Below are 7,957 nucleotides of genomic sequence, written 5' to 3'. Positions count from 1 at the left end.
TCCGAATCCCTATTTTAAGAGCCAAAGTGCTGTCTCCTCTGGTACAGTTAATCTTTGTTCCCGTCATCGACTAATCTTTCTTTTTTCCTTCTCACCAAGCTCCTACCCTTGGATTTCTTCTAGATTCCTTTCCCAGGCATCGTGTTTTGATTCCCTCCTCACATTTACTTTCAAGTTCCAAGAGCAACTTCAGAGGTTTAAAGAAGAGACCAAGGAGTGCCTTCTCCCCATTAGCAGTTTTGGAATTTACAGGACTTTATTCTGGGAACTGTTTCACATCCTCAAGCCTCTTCCCCCACCAACAACCTGTTCCTGTCTTAGGGAGTCAATTTGCGAGTGTGGCTTTTCACAGAATGGTGGTGAGGACTATTCTCTTCTAGCCTGTGCAGAGGGTACAGCAGCCCCTCCCCTGGGATATAGTGGGGGCCAAGTGGTGATTACAATGGAAATTGTATGCCATTGATTGTGTTTGATTGTATGATAACACTTGAGTGCTTGCTTTATTTTTTCCAGCTCTTAGGCAGCCTGTTCACTGGCTTCCGAGTTTAGCTGGAGGGATCAGGTCTAGTCAACACCTGTTTCTCTGTTGACATATGTTGTCCTGTGAGACACATTCCAAGCACACGTAGTTGGTGCTCTTACTGCCTACTCATGTTTTAGGGAGGTTGTATTGCCCCATCCACCACTGTGGGTATGCTCGGTCATGCAGAGTGGCTCAAGGAGACTGGAGGGGCTGGGCCAAACCCAGACAGAAATCCGGTCTGTTCTGAGCATCCAATAGGGCTTCTTTGCCTCCTGGGAGTGATCTGGCTCTGGACGTAGTCTGCTGGACCTATTGCAACAAAGGCCTAGTTTCCTCCAGACCTAAGAACATTCTGCCCTCTCAGAACAGAATACTACAATAGCAGTGGTGGAGAAAGAGGAATTTCAAAGGGGGCTTTTGAAAGGTCAGCCAGCAAGGTCCATGCCTCAGGGTCTAAAGTTAGTGTAATTAGGTCACAACTGAGCAATGTAGGTTTTGTCATTAACATCCCTTACATTTGAAGGTGCTTCTGTATGTATGAATTGTCTCCTTATTACAAGTTCCAGAGGTAAATTTTATTAAGTGCCATTGAGTCAGTTCCAACTCATAGTGACCTTGATTAGGGTTTCTGAAGAATGGCTGGTGGGTTTGAACCACTGACTTTGTGGTTAGCAGTCTAGTTTTTATCCACTAGGATTCCTAGAGGTAAAAAGGGTTGGTGTTATTACTTCCTGATTCACCAGAAGGTTTTCTAATCTCCTTAGTACCAAATTAGGAAATTATTGGTGGGCTTGTGACAAGAAAACTGAAATTCCTGCCATCTGCTTTGGGGTTTTCATTACCTCTAGCTGCTCTTCAGCAAATTCAAGTCCTAGTCTTTCCCTTTGGGCTGCCATTGGAAGCAGACTTGAATTTGAGTTGTGGAGGCCAGGGTCTGAAGAACTGCAAAGTCTGCTTCCATGTGCCTCCTGGGTAAATGGCCATTTATGGGCGAGGGCAGACGAGAGGAAGGTAGAGCTCCTAGGAGGGCTGTAGTCTTGTGTGTACAGACTAGGACAGGCTAGAGAGAAAGGCCTAGTAGACTTCTAAAGACCAGCCAATGAAAACCTTATAGATCACAACACAGGTGAGGATGAACCGCTGTTGCCATGAGTGATGATGGAGCAGACCGCTTAGAAATTCATCAGATGCAACTTTGTGGACACACCCACGGCGTCCTCCCTCAAACACCTGCATCTGTGCTTAAAAGATTTTTCTGGTCACAGGAATTTGCTGGGCTCCTGCGTGGAGCAGGTCAAAAGATCTCTAGAGTTAATGATGCCTGGATCAACCCTTAGGAGACCTGGTGGCATAGTAGGTTAAGCATTTGGCTGCTAACCACAAGGTTGGTGGTTCAAAGCCACCAGCCAATCCTAGAGAGAATGATGAGGCCATCCGCTCCGTTGAAGACTGATAGCCTCGGAAACCCGAAGGAGTAGTTTTATTCTGATATATAGATTTATGAGTCAGAATTGACTCTAGTGGGTTGGGATCAATTCCTGTAGTCCTTGCATGGTTCAAGGATTAATACATTCCACTGAACACTGAAATGCTGGAGGTTCAAGTCTATCCAGAGGTACTTCAGGAAAAAAAAAAAAAAAAGTCCTAGTGAAAAATCACCCATAGGAAATCTATGGAGCACATGGGTCTCCAGGAGTTGACTTGATGGCAATTAGTGTGTATGTATGTAGCAGAACAACCCTTAATCAGTAAAGGATGAGAGCTGGTGAAAAAATACCAAAGTTGTCTTTGTCTATCCACAGGACAAAGTGAGGTGTGTTTTACTGAGTTTTGAGAGGGCTGCGGTGGGAATGAACCCCAACTGCTCTCAGCATTGTTCTGCTCATGGATGTACCCCTGATAGGCTTTCTTTCCTTCTATGTCACCCTTCCTGGACCTCTCACATCACATCCCCAATAAACGATGTGCATGCCGATTCTTGTTTTAGGGTTTGCCTTTGATGGGATCCAAATGAAGACACTGGGCCAATTCCTACTTCCCAGGATGCCTCATATGTAGCAGACATTGGGTCTGCTGAGACAGACAAGAATGCATTCCCAGAATGAGCCTTCATCCTTTCAGACACTGTATAAGAAGGCTTAGCTCTGCTACAAATAGCTACAGAACTCTGAGTTGGAGGGATCTCTTCTGCAAATCCAGGAGAGAGTCCCTGGGTGAAGCAAACAGTTAACATACTTGGCTGCTAACTAAAAGCTAGAGATTCTGGTCCACCCAGACCTTGGAAGAAGTACTGGATATCTGTTGTTGTTCCTGTTGAATCATAGTGACCCTATATGATTTCCAAGGAGTGACTGGTGGATTTAAATTGCCAATCTTTTGTTTAGCAATCCAGGGTTCTCCCACAGTGTCACACCAGAAAAGTCAGCCATCAAAGCATGTTTCTACTGTTGCATACATGGGCTCGTCATGAATCGGAACTGAGTCTATAGCAAGTGGTCTGGGTTGCACCTGAAGGTCCTTGCATCAGGGCTGCCTAAATGAGAGGAATGGGTGAGAGTTCACTTCTCTTTCAAAATAACACCATATTAAAGAAAGTTCGGAATCTTGTCTTGATTATCTAGTGTTGCTGTAACAGATATACCATAAGTTCATTTAAGAAACAGAAATTTATTTTCTCACAGTATGTTGTTGTTAAGTGCCATTGAGTCAGTTCCGACCCATAGCCACCTTGTATAGGGTTTCCGAGGAGCAGCTGGTGAGCTTGAACTGCCAACCTTGCAGTCTGGCACATTAACCCACAGTGCCACACTGGGACTCCTTCTCAGAGTATAGGAGGTTAGAAGTCCAAATTCAGAGTGCAGGCTCTAGAGGAAGGCTTTCTGTCTGTCGTCATGTGGTTTCGCTTCTCTGCTCATTTTAGATCTGGTTGGCTTCATGCACTCTACACGAATACTGTCTAATGAATAAAACAGAGAAAACCTACTCCTAACTGGTATTACAAACATAACTATAGGAATTAGGACTTTCAACGCATATTTTTGGTGGAAGCAACTGAATCTGTAACAACCTATCTTATGTGTTATTGACCGCTGAGCACAGACTCTGAGCAGGCTGTGTCAGCTATTCCTTCTTATCTTTCTGGCCGACTAAATCATCCTGGCATGATGTGCGCTCTGAATTTCTCTCTTAGCGCAGCATCAGTAGCTGTGGAGTTCTCTGGAGCTGGGAAGATATCACCAGAACTCCCTGGGGTAGAATCAGTTTCCTGGCTACCACTTTCCAATTGGTTCTCCTCACTTCCCAGGGAGGGTGGGTTTCAAGAGACAGCAGATTGAACTTGAAACTAAGCAGACACGTGAAAGCAAATGTGTGCTTCGAATACTTTGTAACCGGCCTCCCACAAAACAGAAGGCAAAACTCTTCCCCTCACGTTCTGCCCTGCCTTGTTCTTGACATTTCTAATGTGGTGAGTATGCAGCCGACTTTGCATTTCCCACACCTCCCACTGGAATTGGCTCCTGGTTCCGCAGGCTCCTGGTCACGTGAGAATCCTGGTCACGTGCTCCATCCCAGCACAGCCTCTGCTCCCTTTCCATCTAGGCTGTGCGCTTCCTCAGCTTGACATTTAGGGCCTGCTGTTTTGTCTCCTCTGCTCTGATAAGTAAGTGATGGTCAAGAGTCACTGCCCCTGAGCAGTGTGTGGGAAAGCTGATGCAGAAATACACCATGCATCATTCCTGCTCCAGTTCTCTGGCTTCGCAGTAGCGTGGAGCACTAAGCTGGAAATCCAGACTTCATTTCCAGGGCTCATGTCTTACCTGTACCAAGCTGGATGTGTCTCTGAAGTTCTTCCATTTAAACCAGACAAAGCAGAGACGGCCCATTCTTGGGCTCCTCGCTACTTAAGGCCTAGACTGGAGTTGCTGGATCAGATGACTTACCTTTGGCAGGTGTGGAATGCAATTGCTAACAATCTGAACACAGATGACTGTACCAGTCTTGGTATTTTCTCCCCTACCCCATGCCACAGTCCATGGTTTAGAAAGCAGCCTATGAGCAAAAGCAAAGCAAGCTTTTCAGCCCAAGTTAAGCAGTGCTGAGGAGTATGGCTGTATCGTAGGATAATTCACTGAAAAAGGAGAAGAGGGGAAGGGAGAAAATGAAGACACAATGTGAGAGGTATGCGGAGGTGTGGCAGGGTGCCATCCACAGGCCATCTGTCACCCATCCTTGTTCCAAAGTGAGGTTGTCATTGCTTGCTGCCATCAAGTCAGCTCCAACTCATGGGGACCCCACACACAATGGAACAAAAGTAGTCCTGGGCCAGGGCCATCCTCCATGATCACTGTGGATCTGACCATTATGATCCATAAGGTTTATACTGACTGATTCTCAGAAGAAGATTGTTCTTAATCTGCAAGTTGTGCTGAAATATATTCAGCATCATATTGTTCATGCTAGTTGTTGTCAAGTCGATTGCAACTCACAGTGGCCAGCAACAACCATGTCTCTACTGACATGGGTGTGGCTTGCATAAAGTACATTGGCTAGGAATTCGCCAGACATGGAACCTGGGACACCCACATGGAAGGCAAGAATGCTACCACTGAACCATCAGAGTTCTCATTCAAAGTAAGGTCGAAACCAAAAGCACTTCCATCAAGTGGATTTCGCCTCATACCAACCTTAAAAGTAGAACTGTCTAATAGGGTTTCATCTTTCTGGCAGCCGACTGCCCATTTTTCTTCTATGGGTTTGAACTGCCAACCTTTGGTTAGTATCCAAGTACTTAGGTACTACCCCGCCAGGGCTCCTTCAAAGTGAGGTTGTTGTTGTTAAGTGCCATCGAGTTGGGTTCAAATATAAAGACCCTGTATAGGGTTTCCGAGGAGCGGCTGATGAGCTTGACACCGATCTTGGAGCTCAAACTGATTTTGCAGTCCAGTGCATTAACCCACAGCGCCACACCAGGAAGCTCTTGCCCACTTTCTCCAAAACTCCAAAAACTTCTTGTTTATCACTAGCCTTGCAAGTCTCCCATAGGTACAGAGCCCCAAAGAAATCAGCCTGAAGTGAAAAAAGACAGAGAACTTACTGGTTAGGGTTATATAAAATGCCAGCTGCCCCAGACTCTGGGATGTGATAGAAAATGGAAGGGGAGGCTCTGGTGAGTCCTAGCAGCAGTCTTGGCAGAACTGGGATCCAGCAATGGAACACCGTGAACCCTTCTGCTACAGAATGCCTTGGGAGCCAAAAGGTTTGATAAGGCCTGAATCAGAAGTAGATAAAAGGCATTTGTGCTCCCACTCCTGGGCCTCTGCCACACTGCAGTTCCCTGGGAATGTTCTTGTGGTATTTGGATGTTTCACTCACAAAAGGACTGAAGACAGAAAAACAGCCACTCCACACCCAATAAATTATCCACCGTGTCACCGCTTCTACTGACCTCATTTTGACACTTTTCTTCTTCTGATGTAGATAATAATTAACCTCTAATTGCTTACATATCTGCTGTGGTACTGTCTGAACAAAGGGAAATCTCTCCTTTGTTATTGCTCTTCCTGATTTAAGCCACATTGTACCTCAATTGCCCATTGGACTCTCTTCTGAGGAGCAGGGCCTGCCTCACACTGGGCAGGGTCTTTGGTTAGCTACGAGGGGGTGTCATAGTGTGTGTCCTGCTTTCTCCTTGGCTTCAGGGCAGCACCTGACTCTGGGGACCACTAATTAGCCCCTTCCCAAATGGTTAATTGCAATGAGGTTCTTTGTCTTTGAAGGGCCTTCACCAGCAGTGGACCAAGAAAGATTGCAGAAAGGCAATGAGCGTAACCAAGTTACCCCCTCTCTTCTTGTTGTTAGGTGCCATTGAGTCGCATTTTCCTTAATTTTCCTCAAATGCAGACTTGTCTTTAACCCTCCTGCACCATTATCTCTCTATTCATACTACAGAATTGAATGGCAGAAATATGCGAGTTATCAACCTAATTAAGTAGTATTCATTGTTATTGTCAAGTGCCATACTGAGTGGGTTTCTGACTCATGTTGTTGTTACTGTTAAGTGCCATCGAGTCGGTTCTGACCCATAGAGACCCTGTACAGGGTTTCCGAGGCTGTAAATCTTTATGGGAGCAGAAAACCTCATCTTTCTTCCGCAGAGTGGCTGGTAGTTTCGAACTGCTGACCTTAAGGTTTGCAGCCCAATTCATAACCACTACGCTATCAGAGTTCTGACTCATAGTGACCTAGAATTCACTGCTTGGTGCTGCATGCTATACAGTATATGAGAAGCTTATTTCCTGCAATATGAGCACAGATGTTGTGCAGAGGATACCACTGTTGTTTTTGTTGTGAGGTGTGTTGAGTTGGCGTCTTATTCCTGGGATCCTGTTTATAATGCAACAAGATGCTGCCCAGTTCTGTGGCATCCTGGTGATCAGTTAAAGATCAGACAATGTTCTGTTGTGGTTTTTGATTGGTGAGTTTTGGAAGGAGATTACCAGGTTTTTCTTCCTAGTCTGTCTCAAGTCTGGAAACTCCTCTTCAGCATCATGGCCCCACACAAGCCTTCAAGGACAGAGGGGCAAGGTGAACTGACTGGGAATAGAGTTCGGGTCTCCTGCATGGAAGTTAAGAATTCTATCACCAAATCTCCTGTTACTCCTAGAAGGCACTGTGAACAAACGCATAGGAAGAAGTCAGAGACAGCAGTGAATATCGATTTTAGAGCAGCACCTTTATGACTTAAACAAATAATCTGTTTTTATTTTCTCTTTGTTGTTGTTCTTAAGTGCTGTCGAGTCAGTCCCAACCCATAGCGACCCTGTATAGGGTTTCCAAGGAGCAGCTGGTGAGCTTGAACCACTGACCTTGTAGTTTAAATCGAGCTTGCAGTCTAGGGCATTAACCCCCAATGTCGTATGACAAAAGGTGATAAATTCTCACCTAAAGTTGGAGGGATTTGCCTATAAGCAAGATATGAATGGTCAAAGCCAAGGAGGGAGGTTTAAGCCCGGTTTTCATTCCAATGAACAGCCTGTGGTTGGGGCTGAGCAGGACCACCTCAGGATGATGGTGAACTGCTGTCCTCTGTAGAGTGCTGCACATTTACGTGGCGTATCTCTAGGGACATGACTCAATATCAAAGCATCAGACTCTAGGCTAATTGTCCTGGGTTATTTCCAGATCATTTCTGTGAAAGGTGGGAAGTGACCGTGCTCTCTAGGAGGCCAGAAGAGTTCAGCTGTGGACCTGGACCTCACCTTACTTCCTCCAGCAAGAGTGTTACAATCCAGGGCCAAATGTACTGAGCACAGTTACTCGAAGTATAAAAATGAAGGGAATATGCACACCAATGTTTATAGCAGCACTATTTACAATAGCAAAAAGATGGAGACAGCCAAAGTGCCCATCAACTGAAGAATGGATAAACAAATT

Source organism: Chrysochloris asiatica, unplaced genomic scaffold (assembly GCF_000296735.1).
Source record: "Chrysochloris asiatica unplaced genomic scaffold, ChrAsi1.0 scaffold00022, whole genome shotgun sequence".
Lineage (NCBI taxonomy): Eukaryota > Metazoa > Chordata > Mammalia > Afrosoricida > Chrysochloridae > Chrysochloris > Chrysochloris asiatica.
Note: the sequence above shows the minus strand (reverse complement) of the source record.